The following is a 25,171-nucleotide window of genomic DNA, read 5'->3' as shown; positions in this document are numbered from 1 at the left end:
TCCATCAGGCGCGTTGTATAAGAAGTCCTTCACCGGTCCTTATCTCAAGTGCGTGCACCCGAACAGTGTGGAGGCCTTCTTGTTTGAAATTCATGAAGGCAGTTGTGGCAGCCACGTCGGGGGACGGTCCTTGGCTTACCGAGCTATTTCGCAGGGATACGGGTGGCCGTGCATGCAGGCCGACGCCCAAAAATATGTCCGCAAGTGCGAGAAATGCCAAAAATTCGCTCATCAGATCCACCAGCCTGCCAGGGAACTTCTTCCCCTCACCAGTCCTTGGCCTTTCGCCATGTGGGGGCTAGATATAGTGGGACCGTTGCCAACAGCACCGGGCAACCGGAAATTCTTCATCGCGGCCACAGATTACTTCACAAAGTGGGTTGAAGCTGAGCCCTTGGCAACCATCAAAGAAAAAGACGTGAAGCGATTTGTCTGGCAGAACATTGTCACGCGGTTTGGCGTCCCCAAGATTTTGATCTCTGACAACGGTACCCAGTTTGACGGTCGCCTATTCAGAGGATTCTGTGAAGATCTAAAGATAGAATTCTACAACTCCACCCCGGCCTACCCGCAGTCCAATGGTCAAGCCAAAGCATCAAACAAGACTATACTGGATGGGTTGAAGAAACGGTTGGAAAAGGCTAAGGGCAAGTGGGCTGAAGAATTACCGAGCGTCCTTTGGGCATATCGAACAACCCCGCGACGTTCGACCGGGGAAACTCCATTCGCTTTGGCTTATGGCATGGAGGCGGTCATACCCTTGGAAGTTGAAATGCCCACCCTCAGAACTGAGAGTTTTGAGCCCGAGCTAAATGCCGAGGCTATTGCCTTGGAGTTGGACTTAGCGGAAGAGCGCCGGGAGAAAGCCCTCATCCATGTTGCCGCTTACCAACAAGAGCTCTCCAAGAAGTATAACAAGACAGTGCACCCCAGACCGTTCAAAGTTGGGGATTGGGTTTTGAGGAAAATTATGGGCAACACCCTGGTGCCAGGAGAAGGCAAACTAGGGGCAAATTGGGAAGGACCTTACAAGATCACTGGTCTGGCGGGCAAGGGGGCTTACCACTTGGAGGATCTAGAGGGAAGAGCCATACCCCGGCCATGGAATGCGGCCAACTTGAAATTGTATTATTTTTAAGCTTTTTACTTTCCTCTTTTTTGTAAAGCAATTTTTTGGCTTGCAAAGCAGAATGTAATTCTTTTTGTCAAATTATAGAAGTCATTTTGCATTAGCACTCGGATTGTTCTTTTAATGTTTAAAACCGAGATGATCTGCTCCGGTTGGAAGAGTTGGTGTTTTGTCCAACTTAGGATTCCCAACCGAGATGATTTGCTCCGGTTGGAAGAGTTGGTGTTTTGTCCAACTTAGGATCCCCAACCAAGATGATTTGCTCCGGTTGGAAGAATTGGTGTTTTGTCCAACTTAGGATCCCCAACCGAGATGATTTGCTCCGGTTGGAAGAGTTGGTGTTTTGTCCAACTTAGGATCCCCAACCGAGATGATTTGCTCCGGTTGGAAGAGTTGGTGTTTTGTCCAACTTAGGATCCCCAACCGAGATGATTTGCTCCGGTTGGAAAAGTTGGTGTTTTGTCCAACTTAGAATCCCAACCGAGATGATGTATTCCGGTTGGAAGAGTTAGTGTTTTATCCAACTTTGGATTCCCAACCGAGATGAAGTACTCCGGTTGGAAGAGTTGGTGTTCTGTCCAACTTGGGATTCCCAACCGTGATGAAGTACTCCGGTTGGAAGAGTTGGCGTCTTGTCCAACATGGTATCTTGTCCAAACTTAGCAACAACCGAGATGGATATTTCGGTGCGTGAATTTGTTTTGTTATGCTCAAGTGCGTCGACCATGTTATGGACTCCGGTCGACCAAGTGTTCAAATGATAAGTCATACCGAGATAGTTTGCTGAAGACGGAATTAATTACTACCGGGCAAACACTTGGCGAAAATTCAAAATTTTTCATTGATAAAGAAATTCATTACAAGAGGTGGGGACAGAGCCCGGTTACATCTAAAGTATTGAAAGCAAAAATGCAAAGAAAAGAAAACTAAATCAGGGGGGATAGATTGGTGAATTCATCCTCGGCAGTCTCAAGGTTGGTGGTTGGGCTCGCTTCTTGGGCACCGGGCTCAACTTGACCGGGCTGCACTTCCACTACGGCGTCTTCAGCCTCCGAATCTGTCTCATCACTCCCTTCTTCAAGCCCCTCCTCGGCCTCCGCTTGAAGCGCACTGAATACATCATTTGCATATGGCACGAGGTAGACCGGTAGTGAAGCTTTGGGAGGATTGGCAAAAACGTCGGTGTCAGAGCCCTGGCCGAGCTGTTCGCAAGCGGATTTCCAGCCAGCCTTGAAGTATATGTCTTGTGTTGCAAAGACTTGCTTCTTGTAATTCATCTCGGCCTCGTTGAAACCCGCATTGTTGGCAGCCCGGCAAGCCTTCTTCTTCGCCTTCTTCAAAGTGTCAACCTCGGCCTGGAGCTCGGTTTGTTTTTTCTCGGCTGCATTCAGTTGACCGAGCAGCCTATTATTGTCATGGTTGGCCATCTCGAGAGAAGCTTTAGCCCGGCCAAGCTCGGCTTGAAGGCTTTCAACATGGCTGGCAGTGTCGTTGGCTTTCTGCCTAAGCCGGTGGATGCGCTCCAAGACCAAATGTTGTTTTTGAATGGCCTGCACAAAGAAGCAAAGTACATCAGAAAGGGGACCGAGCAAGAAGGACCGAGCAAACACTTGTTAAATGTTAAAAATAACGCCGACTTACCCTGGCCATCGACTTCACGGAAGATTTTACCAGCCGGGTATCAGGGACGTGGTCACTGCCTACCACGTCGCCCGGTAGGAGAAACGCTTTGGAGAGATCGAAGGCAAGCAAATGTTCTTTGTCTGCCTTGATCGATGCAGTCGCCGGGATGTCCTGCCCCCGGTGCTTCAGCTGAGGACGCCAAGCGGGCACGGGAGCCGGAGTTTCAGCAGGATGTTCGGTTGTCAGCTCGGTGACAAGCTCGGCGGAAGGATCTGCCCTTGATCTTTTTCCAGCCCGGCGCGCTTCTCTGGCGGATTGCACGGCAGCTGGAGCCGGAGAAGCAAGGGCTACGACGGCTGCACTCGATTGACCGGCAGCCGGGGAACGGGTGGTGACGCTCGGTATCTCGGCTGAGGTCGCGGTTAGAAGGTTTTTGATCCGAGATCTTTTGGCCATTTCTTGCTCGTCAGTTAACCGGATTAATGGGACGTCTGGTAGTGTTGGATCTGGAGGTGGCGAAGGAGCTCTGAGGAAGTCAGTTACTCTACTCCGGCGCGGAGCAGAATATCTGTAAGTCGGTGTGTAGCCGAGCAATTCGTTGCAGTCTCGGTGACGGTACCTAAGCACGGCCCGAATTGCCTCGACGTTGGGGAATTGGTAGTTGGCTTGCAAGGCTTGGATAGCTGTAAAAGAAACAGGGAAACCGGTTAGTAAAACTAAAGAATAAAGTTAGCCGAGCAAGTTTGAGTGGCTTACATGAAGAACCGAAGTCCTTGCTTATGAACCAGCCCGGCACCTCGGCTGTTTCGTAGTTGCCGGACACCCAGAAGAAATCATCATCGTGCATATCTTTGTCCGGGGTGCCGGTTACGATTTTTTCCTTGCCCGGTCTTATTTTCAAGTAGTAAGCCAGGCCGTCACCGGTGTGGCCCATAGTGTATTGCCTTAATATCTCGGCTAGGCCTAAGTTGGCGCCCAGCCGTTGGTTCAATTCGTGTACGCCGTTGATTATTCTGTATGTGTTGGTGGACACCTGTGTGGGTGCCAGCCCGGTTCGGCGGAGGAACTCGGTTATGAGAGGGTTGAGTGGGAAACGAAGACCCCCTTCAACGATGGATAGCACGGTGAAGGGGCATTCCTCCCTACCCCAAGGCGTGGTCTCTTCCTCGGCCAGCTCGAGATGGACGTCGGCCGGGACGCCGTAGTCCTCTCTGAAAGCGGCTAGCGCGGCCGGAGTATCCACAAGGAAGCGGAACTTCCCCATTTGTGGCCGACTTACTATAGCCCGGTTGATGGGTTGGGCACGGTGATAAATTGCTGCAGCTCGGTCCTGAGAGGTTCAGGAATGACAGGGGTCCCCTTGGACTCTGCAGGAAAAGGATGGTAAGTGTAAGTGTGTGGTTTCGCTAAGAGAGCTAGACTTCAGCTCGGTCGGTAAGGGGGCCAAACTACCTCGGTTGTCTGATTAAGGAGCTCGGTCGCCCAAGCAGACCTGATGTTAGCCCGGTTAAGCGACCAAGTCCTTTGGTTATCTCGGTTTTTGCCATGATTGGAACAAACACGTTGTTTGCCCGGTTTGGCTAACTTTTCGGATCAAAAGAAGGCCCAGAGCTCGGTTCACCCCAGTTCTTCGATGTTCTTCAGGAAGACGAAGAACACCAAGAACAGTGGGAGGTTTAGGACGTTTTCTATGGTCTAAGCCCTAAAAGCTATGTTTTCGGGTCCTAATGTGTGCAAAATAAGAGTAAATAGCAACATAAGAGAGATTGGACATCTTACCTGTGAAGGGCCGAAGGTGTTCTTCCCAAACACGAAGAATGGCAGGATGGCAGTCGAGCTTGGGTCTGAGAATCGACAGAGATGGATGCAGCAGTAGAGGAAAAATGGAACTGGGGGGGCAAGTTTGTATAGGCGTTAGAGACCGCCCAAATTCAAATTCTGGCAAAAACGGCGGGTTGGCTGCCCGATGACCAATGGCAGACCGCCAGGTGTCACCATTTATGGCTTTGGCAGGACTGAAGCGACGGGTTGAAAAGACGAAGAGCCAACCGAGCTACTTTCAACGAGAAAAGGTCAGCCGAGGAATATAACCGGTCAAATCTGTGGACAATTGCGTCAACTAGCTCGGTCGAAGCTTGGCATCTTGACGACCGGATAAACGTTATCTCGGACGAGGTGAATAATCCCAGTCACGCTTCCGCGGACGGAATTAAGGGGCAATTGAGAGGGTGATTTATGCTCCGGCGTTGGGCCGAGGTATAAACCGAACAGGTTGGGGGCCCAGCAGAGCAGTGGGCCGAGATGATCGACTGTTCACCCGGAGATGGGCTACCAGAACTCGGGCCGGGCAGAGTTTGGACTATGTGCTGCCCCGAACCGTGCAGAAGGTGCTCGGCCAGGAAGTGACCGGTCTGACCAGGATGCTCGGTCCGAGGATTGTCGAGATCAGACAGACCGAGAGGCCGGCGCTCGGAAAGGCGCGGTCAGCCGAGGTAGTTGACTGACCGGCGAGAAGACCGACCAAAGGAGGATCCCGGGCTAAGCTTTGCCGAGATGCCGCCTAGCCCGGTCCTTCATTCGGTTATCCGGTCGGGCGCTTAAGGTATGAAGCATGGTATGACCGAGGTAGGGCAGCTCGGCTGCCGAGCTCCAGCTATGCTGGCAGGCAGTTGAGAGCAGGTGATGAACGGCATGGTTTAAGCTGACAGATGGGATAGCAGAGCCACGTGTCAGGAGATGACAGGGAGTGGATATGGGGCACAGAAGGTATATAAGCCTGTCTGCGCCCCCCATACGCGACAGACGAACACTCTGTAAGAAAATCCTTACACTCAAACACTCTCTCCCTTCTCTCTATTCCCTCTAAGGTGTGTGCTAACTTGACCGTCGGAGGGTTTTTCCGGCCACACACCGCCGGGTAGCTCATCCTTATTGACTCGCAGGTGATCGGACATCGACGGAGCTCGGAAGAAAGGAATACGGGCACGCCGAAATATTTGCTCCCCGTACACGTCCTTTTGATGATTTTCTCTCGGCCTTTTTTTACTTTAAGATAAAACACCTAGCCGTCATCATTTTGACAAAGTGAATATTGATGGAATATCTCTGCCAGTCTAAGGTTCAGGCTAAGACGACGGTTAAGCTCAACGATGCCATTTATTATTCTGTAACTATTTATAGAAAGTTGGGTGGGATAGAGCCTAGTCTATCTAAGGAACTCGCACATAAGAGGTTGGACAAGGAACTAGAGCCTACCCTCTACGATTGATAGCATGGTGAAAGGGTAGAAATCGGGTTTGCGCCAAGGTATAGTGTCTTGCTTGGCCAGAGTGAATTGCACGTCATCTGGGATGTTATAATTCCTTATAAATTTGGCTATGGCACCTAGAAAGCTCACCATGAAATAGTATTTTCCCATGGTACAAGTGGTCTGCTCGGCTAAGTAGCTCGGCTCTGACTCGACTGCTCAGTTAAGCAGCACCGCCAGGTAGTAAAGTGTGGGTTTGCCTGGTCAACCTAGTCAAGTCTGCGAAGTGAAAAAATAAATTGTGTTATGCTCAAGTGTTGACCTAGCTAAAACAGTGCACAACTTAAAGTTTAGTCGGGCAGAAGAGTGTGTGCACATAGAGCTTAGCTCGGTCCTGAGCAGTTCGGTCCGATGCAAGGGCAAGGTTTTATCCCAGCTCTCATTAGGATCATGGAATTAGTGTCACAACCCAAACCCACCCATATAGGTTTAGTGCCGTAAAGCGCCAGTAATCTGTGATTACCAAAGGCATGTTTAATAGTAATACAGTAACGGGGCTGACGAAAGCTAATAAATAAGAAAATAAAATGTCCAACGAGCTGTGAAGACTTAAATAAAACAAAAGGAATTTTTATATAAACATATATATACAACAGTCCATGTCAAGATTGTATATCAAAACATAAACAAAAGGAGGGACTTCAATCCCATTACCAAAAGGTACACAAAAAATCATAAGTCATTTATATTACATGAATGAATTTCAAAAGAGTGATTCTCATACCACCTGAAAGCCTTGACACTCGATCGGTAAGAACCTCGCGATGAGGCACAAAAGTAGGCTTGACAAAATAAAGGCTAGGTTGACGCCGCTAAGGTCCTCATTGTCTTTGATCACCTACATATATTTATAAAACAGTGAACTAGAGCCCAATGAATAACAACTATGTAAAGGGTTATGAATGATGTCCTTACTATAATCCAAATCAGTCAATTTCAACAGTAATAAGAAAATCAAAATCATTTGCTTATTAAATCCATATTTCATACAGAAATCATCGTAGTCATACGTGGTACATCCAGTAGCAAAACAGTGCAGTAGGCCGTGAAGACCGAATAGTCAGAATTGATGGACATATCGTTAATACAGTAAACAGAAGTTCCAATAATTGGAACTGACAGAGATCTCTATAACAATAACAGTAAACAGATGCAGAGTATGCCATGAATACTGTCACGCCCCAAACCCGCCCCTAGAAGTTTGGGCATGACCACTTCAGAAACGGACACTTAACCTGTTTTATATCTATATATATGGGGCCTGAACGGAAGCACTAAATATTAAAATTTGACATTGGAAACAAACTCCATCAAGCTACTACTATCATGCCATGATCACAAACTTTTAATAAACAAATAAAATCTAAAACATACACCTGAACATCGGTTATATACATATATATATACAGACTCAGCCCTATTATTGGGCATGTACAAAAACATGAGAGCTATATACATCACTCTTAGATAGACATTCAAAAAGCAAGCCAACATCTTATCAGCTTAACAAAATCAATGATTGTGTATAATGCCTGGACACACGAAGGTTGACAAAAGAAGGCAGCGTCATGGCTAGGACTGACCATCTGATTGGTGACCTACAGAAACAGACATAACAGAGAGTGAGCCGGACTCAGTGAATAGTAATACATAAATAAAACGATGCTTAATTTGAAACATAACATAGGGCAATGCATATAAAGATGTGGAATTCACATAGTTAGTCTGATTCTGTGCTAAGTACATAATGGCCTTAGGTTCAATCTTGCAACATAAACATGGTGGCTATAAGCCCTTGAAACATGTGGCATGAAGCCCTTATAACATATGGCACTAAGGCCCTTGAAACATGTGGCATAAAGCCCTTGTAACATATGGCACTAAGGCCCTTAAAACAAAGAACTTGTAACATCCTTGAGCTTGTAACAGACTTAAACTTGTAACATACACTTGAAACATACCTGAATATGCTTGAACTTGTAACATACTGGAAACATGCCTAAAACACACTTGAACATCATTCATTAATTCGAATGGAACATATCATAACTAGAGCATTTCTTGTTGTATCATGTCATTATCGTACGCTTAACATTGAGAGACTAATTCACATTTTCATGAGGTTCACACAATGATTCTAAACTTTGCACTTATAACGTAGATTCTGAATAACTTCCAATTTATAAGCATCATAGCAAAATAACTTCAGTTCATATGGATGCACATAGCTACTCTTATATTTAATCAGAATCCATCATTCAAGAATGAACATAAGCTCTTTTGGGTAAATGACTTACTCTACGTGCTCTATTAATCAATAGCATACACCTTTGTTTAATCATTCATGTATGTTAACATAGTTGCCTTGCCTTGTAATTAACACAATCCTAATGGTAATCGTTACATCATTCCCATGAGTTGACATAATTAACGTAAAGTTGACAGGACATTCCTGATAATTAGTAACGAAAAGTAAGCACATTTTCATTAGATTACAGATGACTTTATCGGTTTCACAATTTCATAGTTCGGCCCTTGGCCTGAGAGGTTTTCACATTCACAATAGCCTTTGGGTTTCATAGAGTCACAACTTATCACATCGGCCTTCGGCCCTTTGGATTCACAAGTTCACAAGTGTGGCCCTTGGCCTCATAGCTTCATAAGTCACAAGTCGGCCCTTGGCCACATAGGTTTGATCTTCACATATGGCCCTTGGTCACATAACTTCATATTTCACAAATGGCCCTTGGCCACATAGATTCATACTTCACAAATGGCCCTTGGCCACATAGATTCATAATTCACAAATGGCCCCTGGCCACATAAATTCACAAGTCGGCCCTCGGCCTCATAAATTCACAATTCATAATTCGGAAATTCATACTTCACAAATGGGCCTCGGCCACGTCGTTTCATATTTCACAAGTTGGTGATCCATACTTCACAAATTCGATATGCATATTTCACAAATCCTTTTTGATGTTTTCATAATTTCACAATGTTCCTCATGTAGCATACACCTTTGATGTTACCATAATTTCACAATATTTACGTAGCATACATAACATACATGTCAACATAATTCTTATGACGAAGATCATAACGTCAATAACAATAATCATTAATGATTAAAGATACATCGAAGTACTACTACTCACAGTGCTACAATAGAGTGCTTGGCCCTCCTGAAGTGTGCCCTGTACACATATATATAACTTAGTCATTAGTTCTTTTTCCTTCCTTCATTATTCTTCACAAGCCTACCATTATCCATCCATTATACCACAATTTCCTCCATCTCAATATATCGATATATAGAAATAGAAGATTACTATTCTTGCAAACACAATATGGAATTTATAATCAATCACTTCGATTTCAAGATAGGAAGGAATTGTATGGACATCTTCCACATTTTTCCAAAAATAAATCATTCACTTGATTTTAATAACTAAGCAAGCCCACAAGTATTTAGCAAGATAATTTGGGATTAACCCATTTTGGAAAACTCCACATTTTAAGTCACAAAAATTAAAGTCAACATAGTCAATACCATCGCACATAATCATTATAATTCAACATAAGCAACATGATTCAACTCAACATCATTAAATATACTTCAAAAGGAATTCTTAAGTTCCATTTCAACATTCCAAAACCAAGTTCATATCATTCATACCCTTAATAGATTATTTCCCCAATTTTCCCTTCACATGCTAGCATGAATTCCAATATTCATAACAAAGTTCATTCGCAAATTTTAAACATAATTTTCAAACATTTCCAAATTCTAATTAAACTTGAACACATATAATTCAATACCTCAATTTCATTATTCTACTCTCAATTTGGGCCAAATCATTGAGTATCATCATTAATCAACCTAGGGTTTCAAGAAAAATGAGGATTTTTAACAAAAATTCACACTTCTTAAATTACCACTTTTAATTCCAATTTTCCCAATGATTCTACATCTAGGATTCACAATTCATCATTTTAACCCATTAATTAACTCCAAACATCTTCAAACCATAAAACCCCAAATCTCATACTATACACTACATGCTCTAAACATGGAAATTTTGTATTTAGATAATAAAATGTCACAAATCTATCTATGGATATAAGTATTGAAGAGTATTCAAACCATTACCTCAATAATCAAGCAAAGAAGTGAGCTTGAGAAGAAGCCTTTACAAATCCAAGTTTTAATCGGGTAAAAACATTGATCCTCCCTTGTTCTCCATCCTTGATGCCAAAAACCATGGTGGATCATGAGCAAAGTAAAGGAATTCAAGGATTTGGGGCTAGGGTTTCGAACATGGAAGAGGGGAGAAGAAGAGAGGAAAAGAAATTGCAAGAAATGGCCCAAAAATCCCGTTTTTTAGCTGCTGCCCCGCACATCGCCGCACGTGCGCCGCATTTCCCGCACGTGCGGTCCTGCTTCCAGCACAGATATGAAAACTTCAAACAGGCGTAACTCTCTCATCCGGACTCCGTTTGAGGTCATTCTTGTGCCCAAATTGAAGCCCCGAAAATAAGCTTTCCAATGGTTCTAACCTAACATCCAAATTCCAAATGTGGAACAAGAAAAGGGAAAAAGAGTGACGGTTGGTCATAAACGAATTATTCAAATTAAAGTTTTTGATCCAATCTTACTTTACCATCATCTTATCATCTCAATCAATACCCCAAAATAAGGTAAGAATATTCCAAACACACTAAGAAGAACATCAAAAATGAGTCCACGTGTTTCAGAATCAAACTTAACCAGGCAACCCACTCGAGCGACCACTTATACGCTCGAGCGGAAAATCACCTATCCCAGAATTTCAATCCGCATGCAAAATTACAGGAAACCCCAAAAGGACGCTCGAGCGCCAACTACTCCGCTCGAGCGAAGGGAAAAATTTTAGATTGTTTGGTAAAGGTCACCAATTCCAGTTTCAAAGATATAACCCAACGGATAATTCTTCAATTCCAATAGCAAGCACATTAACCCCTAATTAAATAAGGATAACTTTTATACGCACTTTGGGGTCATTACAAATACAGTTGTAGACACCCCATTTTTGACCGCCCTTAAGACTTGGGCACCACTAATTGCTCACCCAATGATGATTTACACGCTTGTCCAAATACTCGATTTCCTTAGCAGGAAACCTCTGTTTTGAGCCTCAAAAAACCTACAAACCTTATGCCTTGTTTTTGGACGAAAACAATAGTTTTTCAAGCCTAACCATCCAAAGGACTAGCCGACCCACTAGTAGCCTGCCGCCCACTTGTGTAAAAATTTAGATCTTTTTGCCAGTTGTGCCAACTGTTACCATAGATGCATGCACTGCCTTAGCTATATCTGTATGGATATTTTCAAGATAGTCTCATCTATTTCTATATATAGATGACTCCCTCTCATAATTTAGGGTTAGAAAAATTTGTGGAACAAAGTTTTGGAAAATATTTCTCTCTCTACATTTCTCTCTATCCCTTGCAACTTCTATACCCTTTTCCTAAACATTCCAAACCAAACCTTGAGGGTTATTTGTTGAGGTGTTTGAGCTTGGATTTTAAGCTCTTGAGAGTGTGAAATTAGTGGTTTGTGATTCAAAAGGGTCATTCCTCTTCAAGAGGTATAACTCCAAGCTTCTTTCCCTGGTTCATTGACCATCATTTATTGCTGTTTTTGTACTATTTTTCACCTATATTTATGGGCTGAAACTTGTGGTTTAAGTCCATTAAAGGTAGAGGGGTGGATCACCTTTCTTTGAACCTTGCATCTTAGGCTTTTACCCTTGTGTTTCCCATCTTTTCATTATCTTTTTTTTAGCTTGTTAACACTAATTTTCAGAGGTTTTTCAGAGGCTAACATATGGTTTTGAAGTCCCAAAAATGAAAGGGTTAGCCTCCCATCCTTTGGCTTGTTTACTAGCTTAATTGCTCCATTATTTTAGTTTCCTTTGATAGATGATTTTACCTTAATTTCAGTGCTGTTTTAGTCTATTTTAAGACTATTTTTAGTTGTCCATGTCATTTATGCTTTGTATTGCATGCTTGTAGTGTAACGGTCCTCATTGGTTTGGTGTCTTAAGCATTAGACACTAACCTAATTGAGTTGATAGCATTTATTTCAAACTTTCCATACTTGTGTTCACTTCTAATCATCTCTGCACTTCTCCATTTTCTTGGCTTCTTCTTTGCTTTGAGAGTCGTTTCAAACCAATTGTTTGTTTAAGCTTGAGATAGAGATTGTTGTGCTTAATGGTTTAATCTCTTTGGAGGTTCATTACCAACGACATGACATCTCTCAGAGGCCTTAAACCAACCCTTGGTTTGACACTTCCCTCCTTTAGTGGACTTAATGCTCATTATTGGACTCAATCAATTAATGAATGGAAAGGTAATGAAATGAAATAATAAAATTGGGGTAAAATGAAGCAAGATAATAAAATCAACTTGGGTTCAATCGGACGTTAATTGAACCCATTGAGTCTTGAGTCGTTTCATACTTGTTAGTGATGAAAACAGTTCAAGAGTCGATGTCAACTGCTTTCCTTGATCAACATCATGATAGGGAGAAGGTTCATGAGTCTTTAATTATGCATTTATTCAAATTGTATCACTTGATTCATAAACCATCATCCAATGAATGTGCATCGATTGATGGCTTGCGAATCGAGTCTACTTTTCCTTTGAGTTGTTTGATGATAATAAGAGGCAGGGTGGACAAATATCCCCTGAGAATGCTCTATTTGTGCTCTGTTTGTTTTCTATTACAGCAGGAAAAACCAAACATTAGTGGGCGGCTAGCCACCACTGTTGGCCTGCAGGCCACCTTTTTCAACCAGGTAGTACCACTTTCTTCACAGTGCAGAACAGAGCAGAGGCTGAGGTGTAAAACAGTACAGAGGCATTCTCGGGGGAGAAATTCATGTGTATGCATACACTATTTTCTTGCTCCTTGGGACCTATTAGACTTGTTTTGTTACTAGTAGTATGTTGTGAGTGAACATGTAATTAATTACATAGTTAATTAATTTCGTAATGTAACTAATTAGTTAGTTTAATTAGTTAATTTGTATTAATTAGTTAGAGTAATTAATTTTGTGTTGTAATTATTTAATTAGCCAAAATAGTTAGTTAAATTTGGTGTTGTAATATTAATTAGTTAGCTAGCTTAGCTAATTCATTTCTTCAGATCCTCCCGTGTGAGGGCGAAATATGTAATAAGTGTGTATGTCTTCCAACCCCACGTCTTTCTCCATTTTATTTCCCCGCTTATGATGGATAGTGTAGCACATCATATTTTGTTTAGCATTTTCCATGTACAAAGAATCCATTGTCTTGCATACATAAGTTTCGGTTCATTATGCTAACAAGCATTGTCGTTTAAATACTTATTTGAAAACGTGCTTGAAACTGCAAGCTATCAAATTGATTCATATGCCATATTTATAGCCGAGCCTATTAATTGCATATCGCATGTGTTGTATTGGTCATGTTGCATTTGTTAAGAGCATGCATGCTTTCTAATTCTTTTGCTTTGTTTCGGCTTGCTTTGGAGTACTAGGTTGTAGCTTGGCTTTTGCGCCCCTCCTCCCCTTTCGGAAGCTCGAAAAGAAGCCCTGCAGTTCGGACTCCCATGGTTCTAAATGTAATCTCACAAGTGCAATGTGAAACTAATAATCACCAAAAAGTCCAAATCTAGCAAATCATTTTGGAAAATTGATTTTGAATCAAAAAGTGCCAAAATTAGACTGCTTTTCCAGATACAGAGTCGCCACCTAAATATTTTATTTTGGGGAAATTTAGGAAACCTATGACTCGTGCCAAATGCCACATGTCCGTCATCACCGAAGTTACCTCGACTCGGGAACTTAGTTATGAGAGGGGAAGGTCATGAATTGAGCACCCCCGCTCGCCCTATTAAAGATTGGCCTCTACTAATTATGACATGAATTTTATCAACATTATGTATTCTTATTCCGATTATTAAACTAGCATTACTATGTGATGCGCACAAGCAAGTTTAGACTAGAATTGCAAGACTTGGAATAATTCAATTCATGTTTGTTTGTGAAAATGGTTTGAATTTGCCACCTCAAGTGGGCTTAAAGTTTGCGGATTTGCTACTCAACAAAGTGGGCTTAAAAAAAAAAACATTCATTCATTGAATCGTTCCAATTCAAACAACTAGCCTTCATCCACAGACATTCATGCAGTTTAGCAAGTAAGCATTCAGCCTCATGGCAACATTCACATTCATGCGAGTATGCTAAAGCATAAAAACTCACCTAGTACTCCAGGCTAAGAAAATATGAGTTAGAAAACTATGCATGATTCCTAACTATACAAGATGCCTAATGCAACATATGCAATATGCAATTTAATAGACTCGGCTACTAATATGGCATATGAAGCAATTTGATAACATGTAGTTAAACACGTTTTCAAAGAATTATTGAAATGGCAATGTAGTTTGAATGATGCACCGAGCCTTGGTGCATGTAATACGAATGAATGGATGCAAGCATAAGGTATGCTAATTGAAATATGTCCCTAATCTAACTATCAAAAGCGGGTAAATAAAATGGAGAAAGATGTGGGGTTGGAAGACAAACACGCACGCACGCACGCACACTTATTACAACATTACGTCCTTGCGAAGGAGGTCCCGAATGAAACTAGCTAAGCTACACTACTTAACTAATTATTACAACACTTTGAATAAATAAAAAAAAGCTTACTCTAAGCTAATTAATTATTACAACACACTTAACTAATTAATCAATTAGACTAAGCTATTTAATTAATTAATTACACAACATGAACTAATTAACTATCTAAGCTAATTAAGTAAAACAATTAAATAATTAACTATCTAAGTTAATTAAATATTACAAAGCTAACTATTTAGCTAAATACTTAACTAATTAATTACAAAGCAACTAAGCTAATTAATTACAACATTAATTAATTAACTAATCTACTTAAATAGTTACAACATTTGCATGAATTAGCTACCACTAATTAACTAAGCAAATTAACTAAATGGCCTCGGGAAATGAGAGATGCATGCATGCTCGATTTTTTCACCCGAAGAATATCCACTGTTTGCCACTAATTGCCTCTGTTGCACAACACTTTCACTGTTCTCCTCATCCAGATCAACACTACTCTGTTTCAGAAGCACAATATTGAATTTTTTCACTGGTGGCTGGCCGGCCACAGATGAGGGTTTGCCAGCTAACACTGAGGGGTTGCCGGCCATTGGAGGTGGCCTGCCGGCCACTGATAAGGGTTTGCTGGCCATTGAAGCCAATTCTTTCCTTGCTACAACAGAGGACAAAACAGAGCAAGAAAGGGGTGGTCTCACAGGTAGTTTGTACCATGTATCACCCCTTATCATCAACACAAGCTCAAAGGAGTGATACATTTGGCCCTCAAGCCATCAATCAAGCAATTTCCACGCATGATGACTAAAGGACCAATTTGTACAAGTTCAATGAATGCAAAACAAGACTCAAATGCCATCACCCTATCATGCATGATCAAGGGCAACAGAGACCTAAGAAAGTGGCACATTTCATCACTTTTGAGTATGAAATGTCCCATTTTCCTTGTATTCAAATTAACGTCAAATTTGAACACATACAATGCAACACAAAGAAATGCTTATCTTGCCACTTTTACTTGCCAGTTTTGTTTACACATTTTAGTTACCAAATCATTCTTTAATCAATTTATCCATTGGTGAATGTCCTCTAAGATGAAAGAAGTGTCAACCAAGGGATAATGTAAGGCAAGAGAGGGAGATCATGTCGTTGATACTAAACCCTCAAAGAGGATTAAACCATTAAGCATGACCTCAATCTCAAGCTTAAAGGATCCCAAGCTTGAAATAACCATCAAAACCAAATAGAAGAGTGAAGCAAAGAGGGAGGTTGCAGAGCTTATAGTGCTGAAATGGAGTGAAAAACAACACCAAAAGATGCTATCAACTCAAACAAGAGGTATCTAAGACCCTAAAACACCAACTTGTGAAGACTATTACACTACAACCATGCAAAACAAGACTTAAATGAACTAACAAGCCCAAAATAGAGCTAAAGTAGGATATTTTAGAGGCTAAAACATGCTGGACTTGAGCTAAGTTAAGCTAGGAAAACGTGCTAACATATAAAGCTAACTATGAATGCAAACAAGACACAAGGACTCTCCAAATTTAGACTTCAAAATGAGTTTTTTGCTACTGAAAAACCTCTAAAATTCAGTGGTTAAAAGGCCCAAAAAAATTGGTTTAAAAGTGGTGAACAAAGGTACAAAAGCTTCACAAACAAAGAAGTAAGAAGGGTGAACCACCGCCTAACTGAAAATGGCCTCAAACCACCACCTTTAGGCCACAAAAATAGAATTTTTTACAGTTCAAAATCAACCCCCAAACAGCCCAAAAATAGTAGAAGAAGATGGCAAAGCAAGTATGTAACAAAGCAAGTGTTATACCTCTTGAAGCCAAGGCACAAATTAGGCAACAAAGTAAGCTACGACCACCTTTAAAAGCTCAAAGAGGGTCTTAAGTGACCTTAGCCCAAAGAGAAGCAACTTTGGTCAAGGTTGATAGACAAAAGTGTAGAGACACTAAGCAACTAAGTACAAAATTTCAAGAGAGAGAGAATTTTGTAGAGAGGGAGAATTTTGCTCCAAAATTTTCTAACCCCCAAAAATGGGGGAGGAAACTCCATATTTGTTGAAAAAAACATGCATTTAGTTGAGTTAAATCAGTCCATACACGTGTATGGTGATCAAGCCCATTGTGCCCACAACTGGAACAACTGTCAAGAAAATATCTGAAAAAAAGGCATCAGTGGCCGGTAGGTGACCAATGATGGTTGGCAGGCGACCAGTGATGGTCAGCAGGCCACACCACTGGCCGTCAAGACACAATGGTGGCCGGCAAGGCACACAAGGGGGCCGGCGAGGCACCAGAGGTGGTCTGCTGGTCCCAAGATGTTTAGGTTTGAAGAACTGGAGTTTTGGGTGTGAAAAACTAAGGTTTTGGTCCAAAAAAAAGCACAAAACTAACACAGTTTTAGGGCTCAAAAGCAGGGCACTCCCCCGAGGACTTTGAGCACTCGAAACAGACACATGTAATCACAATCACCGTGTGCACAAACGATGATGTCCAAGTCTTGAGGATAGTCAAAAATGGGGTGTCTACAGAGGTGAGCACTTATTGCTTTAGCATATTGCATAAGTGTGATTGTTTCCATATCAAGCATGTTTTCCATGAGGCTAAGTGCCTAATTGATATACCTGTTTGAATGCTTGAGGATGAAGGCTAATTTCTTAAACTGGGATAATTTGATTAATGTACATACAAGATCATTTTTTTTTCTTCAAGCAGTACGCATTCAAACAATTTTGCAAAACCAAACATGAAATTAAAGTGTTCCAACTTTCGCAAATTAGTCTATACTTGTGTACAACACATAGTAATGTTAGCCTAAAAACCAGATCAAGAGCATATAATGTAAATAAGATTCACATCATGATTAATAGAAACTGATCTTTGATCAGGCAAGTGGGGTGTTCAATTCATGACCTTCCCCTCTCGTACCTAAGTTCCCGAGCCAAGACACTTTGGTGATGACAGATAAGTGGCCTTTGGCACGAGTCTCAGGTTTCCTAAATTTTCCAAAAAATATTTAGGTGGCGACTCTGTATCTGGAAAAGCAGTCCATTTTTTGGCATTTTGATTTAAGATCGATTTTCCAAAAGAATTGTCGGATTTGGACTCATTTGTGTTTAACTATTTCACATTGCACTTGTAGAATCAGATTCAGAAATCACAGAAGTCTGAACTGTAGGGCTAGTCGTATCCATACGTGCGGTGGCTTGGGCCTCTCATGCGGTGGAGTAAGCTACTCGTTTGAGCAGAATGCAAGCCTGAGCAAGGAGGGAAGGCTGCTCGTGCGGTGTCATGACCCTATTCCGTCCCTAGTAGAATGGTGTCGTGATGGCCAATAATCCGAGATTACTAAAGGCCAACTTACAAAAATTCACACAACAGAGTCTACATATAGGGCCTACATGTGTGGAAGCAATAAATTTAAATCTAATTAGTCCATAAGAGTTGTACATAAATCAAATGAAATGACATACATATTAATATGGTTTTACAACTTGATTACAAAACAACATAAGGTACATATTACATTTTGATCAAAAGGCTTCTCAAGCCGACATACACAAAAGACATGAACTACAAAGCTAAGAAGCATGACCTTCAAGATGCTAGCAAAACATGAATCCAAAACAACTTGCAAATAACATCTAGGCATAACTGCTTTCTTGCTCGTCACCTACATATATATAAAGGGGAGGGTGAGCTTGGATACTCAGTGAATGATATTGTAGACGCGCCCGAACGAGGCCTTCGTGCTATAGTTCGGACTCAATTTGTGTCACGGTTCTTAATCTGAACCAAAGAGTCCAAATCCGGCAAATCGCTTTGAGAAATAGATTTTTGAAAAGAAGTGCCAAACATGGACTGCTTTGCCAGATACAGAGTCACCACCTAAATATTTTTTATGGGGGAATTTAGGAAACCCTGATTCGGTGCCAAAGGCCACATGTCCGTCATCACCAAGGATGCCTCGGCTCGGGAGCTTGGGTACGATTGGAGAAGGTCAGCTATGAGCACCCCCTCTCGCCCGATCCGAAGATCGACCTCTACTAACCGTGATATCCGCTTTTGAAAACGTTATGTGTTCTTATTCCGGTTATTAGCCTAGAATTACTATGTTGTGCGCACAGTAAAAAAAGTATAGACCAAATTGCCTAAATTGGAACGAACATTGCATGTTCGTTTTGAAGATGGTTTGCTACTCGCAAGTAGGCTAAAATGCAGGTTTTGCCACCCTCGAGTGGGCTTTTAGAAAAGATGGTTTTGCCACTATCTAATGGGCTTAAAACTCACAATTTTAATGCATTATTCCAATTTAGGCAATTCAACATCCATCCACAGGCATTCAAGCAGTTTATATCACATAAGCAACTAGCCTCATGGTAATCATGCTATTATGGCCACACTCACACGCATGCGATATGCTAAAGCATAACTGCTTACCTAGTACTCCGAGCCAAAACAAAAACATGTTAGCAATCAATGCATGATCCAAATCCATGTTAAGTGGCTAATGCAACGCATACAGAGTGTCACTAGAGTAGGCTCGGCTAGTCTATAAATGATATGTTAAAATGCACAAGTAGCATGTATTCAAGTTAGATTTGAAATACTTATGCAGTTAGCATGATGTACCGAGCCTGGTGCATGCAAGACTAATGAATGATGCACGCATGCATAGCATAAGGTATGCTAAAGTAAACATGTCCTAATACTAGCCATCAAAGCAGGTAAGTAAAAGGGTGAAAGAAGCGGGGGTTGGAAGACATGCACACACGCACCCACACTTATTACAGATTTGCCCTCGCTCGGAGGGACCGAAAGAATAAAACAAGTTAATTAACCTACAAGCTAATTAAATATTACAAATCAATTAATTAATTAACAAAATGACTAATCTAATGAAAGCAGTAAACAACCTCGGGAAGAGGGCCCAAAGCAATGCGCGCTCGGCTCCGCTTGGAAAGTCACTGCCATGCACAAGTTGCCTCTGCTTTGACTGTTCTGCTCCTCTGAAAATTGCACAACTCCCAAGATTGCTTCTTTGAGTGTTGTGGAACACTACCGGCTGAGTGGATACACCACCAGCCATGGAGAATGGTCACTGGCCGCAAACTTATGCTCTCGGCCAAACATGTTTTGCCGGTCGGCACCCAACACTGCCGGCTGGCCAATTCTTCCTGCTGAAACCTATTTGACAGCAGCAGAGGGCAGACAAGGCATGGAAATGTATTTCAAGCAAATGTATGCACCAACCACACTCCCTATCATGCAAGGGACTCAAGGGAGAATGGCCCTCGACCCTCGGACCACCAATCGCGCATTTCAATGCGTGATGGCCCAAAAGCCAAGTGTGCAATTTCAATATGGAATGCAATACACAAAACAAACAATGGGCCCCAACCTCCATCATAATCAATTCAAGAGGCAAGAGATGTATGTTTAATGTTATGCAACCTAGGCATGGAAGCTAAGCATGCATTATGAGCATGTGAACAAGCAATGTAAACATACAAGCATGCAAGTTATGCAAACTAACGAGCATGCAAGATGGATGAGCATGCAATGACATGTGGGAATGGTCTTAAACCAAAATGGGCAGCTCTCAAATAGGCCCAAATCAGTGGCCAAATGCCATGGAAATGAGGGCCAAAACACATACAAGCATGCATGCACACAAGGTCCAACACTTAGGCACCAAAGAGCAACTTTTAAGCACACTTAAGAGAGGATAAACATGGATACATGGAATGCATAGAAAGCTCTGAAATCATATTATAGAAGGTGCAAAACCAAGTAAACAAGACAAGCTAAGCATGCAACAATGGTCTAAAACTCAAGGTAAGCCAAGGGGGGTTACATGGTAGTTATACAAAGTAAGCCATGGATGGCCTAAGCAATCAAAAACAGACCTTAAGCATGCTAAAACAAGCATAAAAGCTTCACAAAGCTAGGCCAAAACAAGTAAGCATAGTGGTCTAAATGCTAGGCACATGTTAAGGCAATTCATGGCATTACAAGACAAGTATGCAAGGCAAGCATGGTGTTTCTAAACCAAGTAAAAACAGTGCTATATCATGGCAAAATAAGCACAAATAATACTTAAGACATGGCCAACATGAACTTAAAAATGGTGCTCACACATGAGGCTAAAATGGCACTTTTTGAAGGGCAACAAAGAGAGGGGGTGGCCCTCTCCTTCTTGGGACCTCAAGGCATCATCCTTACCACTGAAATCCCTCAAGATTTCAGTGGTGAGGAGGCCCAAACACCAAAGTCCTGGAGCTCACACAAAATAGCACAAAACAAGGGCCAAACAAGGCTTAAGAGGGGTCAAACAACCCCAAAGCTTAAAACACTCTTAACAAACTATTTAGAGGCCTTAAAAATAGAACTTTTATGTATTATATGCAAAGCCAAAAAATAGTTGTAAGATAGGTAAAAGTAGTGTGCAAAAATGGGGTAAAAAGGGACTAGTTTCTTACCCTTGAAGTCCTCCTTCACAAATGATGATCTTGTTGCCTCCTTGAGCTCAAATCCAGTCAAGAACACCAAGAACAACCCTCTGGTCCCTCAACAACCAAGAGAAGGTGTAACACTATGTGTTTGTGTGCAATAGTATGGACAAACACACACTAGACACACACAAGAGAGAGATATAGAGATAGGAAATATGTATCAACCCTAACCCTAATCTAGAGCTCCCTCTGAAATTTTTGTAACCCTAATGCCAAGAGAGGAAGCCTCTTCTTATAGGCAACTCCCTCTTGTAAGGCTTCCAAAACAAGCCATCCAAGAGGGAAATCCCTCCATACACGTGTATGGAGGGGAACAGAGTGGGTGCCAGCTATCACAGCTGGCACAAAATATCTACTAAAAGTAGATGAACAGTGATTGGCCATTCAAAATTGCCATTTTGGCAAAATAAATGGCCAACCGGAAACAAAGAGTGCCGACCTGCAATATACATTGCCGATGGCATAAAATCACTGGCTGGTGGCCTTAAGCCATGGCCGGTGATGTGTGGGGATGCCTCACAAGGCATTCCCTGCCCCTCCAAGGCAAAACACAAGTGTTTGGTGCAAAACCAGACACAACACGGTCGAGTCGAGAGATCCTGAGGCAAGGTGCGCAACCGAGACCTCCGGGAACTCAAGACGAACACAAACAAGGGTAATCACCAAGTGTTCCAATGGTGACGTCCAAATATTGAGGACGGTCAAAAATGGGGTGTCTACAGATATTAATAATAAAGGTTTGAATGAATGATATCCGAGATCTTTATCAAAACAATACATAGCATAACTTGTACAAAACATGGGATGAATCAAGTTCATCAATCAAAGTCTTTCAAAACTTCTTGGATGTTTAATAACATCTACATAATACCAAGGGATGACATTCCAGACAAAACAAGGGAATAACCGTCCCGAAATCGAAGTACACCCGTTCACGACCGTCGGTGGCCGACCCGAAATCGGTTAGACAACCCACCCGAAAAATCGTCGGTGGCAAAACAAAGAAATAATCGTCTCGGAATCAAAGCACACCCATTCACGACCGTCGGTGGCCGACCTGAAATCGATTAGACAAACCCACCCATACAAGACCGTCGGTGGTAAAAGAGATATCTCAAACAAGGGTACTAGTTGCATTATAGTCCCCTAACACTAAGGACTTTCCAAAAATGTCATCAAAACAAACATAATACTTGATACAAAAACTAATGGATGATCATTCATACTTGAACAAATACTTTTCCAAAATGAAACAAAGCAAAGCTTTTATCAAAACATTGTAACATAGCTTTATTAAAAATAGCACTCACATAGCTCTCGGGTGTATAGATTAAGGCAAGGATCCAAGACCTACAAATACATGGCAAAGTCTATTGAATGAATCTCAAGAAGACAAGCAGGAATGCTCAAAGATAGTGTGCAATGCACTCTTAAAACAAGCTTTTCATGAATGAAAATGATCCCGGCATTTCTTTCCAAAAACCAAGTCAAGACAAACCAAAACATGTGCTGGGAGTTAAAAACACTGTTTTTCTTCTAGGGAAAACATGCTAGGTACCAACCAGGTCTCGGAATAGATGCACATAGATGATTTAGGCCAAAATAGCCTAGCTGGGTGAACTCAAGCAGTCTTGGCCGAGGTGTGGTCTCCTAGGCCTAGGTGTGCGGCTGCCTGCCGAGATGTTACAAGGTGCCGGCAAGCGTGTACCATGGTCAGCCTAGGTATGTGGTGGTCAGCCTAGGTGTGCATGCAAGATAAGCTAAGGTACAAGTGATCATGCAAGGTAAGCCAAGGTGAGACACGATACTTGGCCTAAGTGTGAGATCTAGGCAAGAGTGGGTCTTAGTGACCACACTTAAACAAATGAAGTCTGGAAATCTGGGTTTCCTCTTGAAGAACATGAAGAACATGAACAGGAAGAGCATGAAGAATATGAATGCTAAAATCATAACTTCTTATTCAAAATTTGAGATTTCATGTTATGAGTTCAAAAACATGGACCTGGGTATCCATACTTGAAGATTTCATGAAAACAAACACAAAAACATAGGACTTGGCATAAACTTTCGAATCAAAACATGGTTTTTCTTGAAGAACACAAGAACATCATTTTCTCTTTCTAAAACCAACTTTAAATCAATGCACGGCTCATGAATCATTCTAGATCATGCAATGTGATTAGGTCAACATAAACAACAACAAGAGTGGATCAAGAATCTAACCTCAAAACACGAATCTAACGGTTCAAGGTGTGAAGATCAAGCTTGAAAATTTAGTTCTCTCTCTAAGAACTTCTCCCTCTTCTTCCTAGAGCTTCTCTCTCTTCAAGGCAAAGATATGACAAAATGATATGGGTTTCTCACTACTAGCTGGCTAATACCCAATTCTGGGACACGTGGCAATGTCTGGTTGGATCTCCTCAAAAAGGTGCCAGAATGACAAGACAATAGTATGACAAAGTGTGTACAACAAGTGAGGTGACAAGGGCGTTCTTACAATGCAATGATCTCGGATTAGGACATAGGCTTCGGACAAGAAGGTTTCAATGATCTCAGTTAGGAAGGATAACACTTGACCTAGGTGTGCCACACCTTGGCCTAGATGTGCCACACCTCGGCCTAGGTCATACCAGTCTCGGAATAAAAGGTTGCTAGGTTCAAGGATCAAGGATCTAGGACGCCTAGATGATTAACATCTCGGCCTAGATGATACACACCTTGGGCTAGGTGATGCACATCTCGGCCAATATGCCTAGGTGATGGTGGAGGTCAACCAAGGTGGTTCCAAGATGGTCCTAGGTGTTGGCGCTCAACGACCGAGGTGTAAGAGGTTCAAAGGTGTGACCTAGGCTTGAGACAGCAAGGATAGATGATCTAGGCTTAAGATGACCTAGGCCTGAGATAATCTAGGCTTGAGATGACCTAGGCTTAAGATGACCTTGGCTTGAGACAGCAAGCAAGGAACAAAACATGCGAGCAACACTTAGGCAAATCACATAAGCACAAAATAAGACAGGGACCTTTGCTTAGGCAAAAAAAGTCAAAGTCTGCAAATGCAAGCTTAACAAGACAAAATCATGCAAATGCACATGAACGTGGCTAAGACAAGAATGAGGGTTATTACATGCGGTCACCATGGTTGCTCGTGCACTGGAAAAATATAATACACTTTAAGCATGGGAGGAGTTGGCCGCTTGTGCGGTGGCCCAGGCTGCTCAAGTAGTCTGGGTGGAATTGCAGAGCAAAAATTTGTTGAAAAGAGCAACCTGTTCCCTTACAAAACCAACTTCAAATTCATGACAGTCATGGTGCAAAGCCCTCAAAACATACTCAAATTCATAACTCTTAACTCCAAACACAATCATAACTTAAAACAAAAGTCCATTTTGTCATTTACAAAATCAAAAACTTGAAGTTAAGGATGAAGTCAAGAACAATACGAATGAGAAAGTCTAAACTCAAAACCCATGGAGTTTCTTTCTACATCTTTAAGAATCATGCAAGAAACAAGTGATTGAACAAGAATAATGCCATGAATGACACAATTTTCAACTATTTCTTTCAATTTCTCCCTTTAGGGTTTTTAACTTCAACTTACACCACCCAACTCCTTAATTCAATTTAGATTCTATAATCTCATGTGTAAATTAACTCAATTTCATGAATTTAGAGAAGATTTCTTACCTTTGTTAGTGGAATGGTTGAAGACTGACCCTAATCTTCCTTGATCCTCTTCTTTCTCTTCTTTCCTAAGCTCTCTCTTCCTGTCTAGAACTCTCTCTACAAGATATCTATCTTTATCATTTCTCCCTCTTATTTGTTGACTTGAGCTAAAGAAGGGCTTAGGCACTAATAAACTCAATAATTCCTAATTAATCCTAAGTTTAGATTACTGAATCAAATTCACTTAT

At 41.8% G+C, this 25,171-nt stretch overlaps 1 long non-coding RNA gene across 1 annotated transcript in view; it reads right to left on the bottom strand.

Moving 5' to 3' along the window:
• Positions 1-7,378: 7,378 nt before the first annotated feature.
• LOC114271013 (uncharacterized) overlaps positions 7,379-25,171 on the bottom strand; it is a 62,775-nt gene continuing 44,982 nt past the window's right edge. The window contains exons 2-3 of the long non-coding RNA XR_014340816.1: positions 9,218-9,256; positions 7,379-7,657 (exon numbers count right to left, since the gene is read on the bottom strand). This is a non-coding gene — a long non-coding RNA (uncharacterized LOC114271013). The remainder of the gene's footprint in view (positions 7,658-9,217; positions 9,257-25,171) is intronic.

This window comes from Camellia sinensis, chromosome 9 (assembly GCF_055761805.1).
Source record: "Camellia sinensis isolate YWXY chromosome 9, ASM5576180v1, whole genome shotgun sequence".
Taxonomy (NCBI): Eukaryota; Viridiplantae; Streptophyta; class Magnoliopsida; order Ericales; family Theaceae; genus Camellia; species Camellia sinensis.
This window is presented reverse-complemented; position numbering and strand designations above follow the sequence as displayed.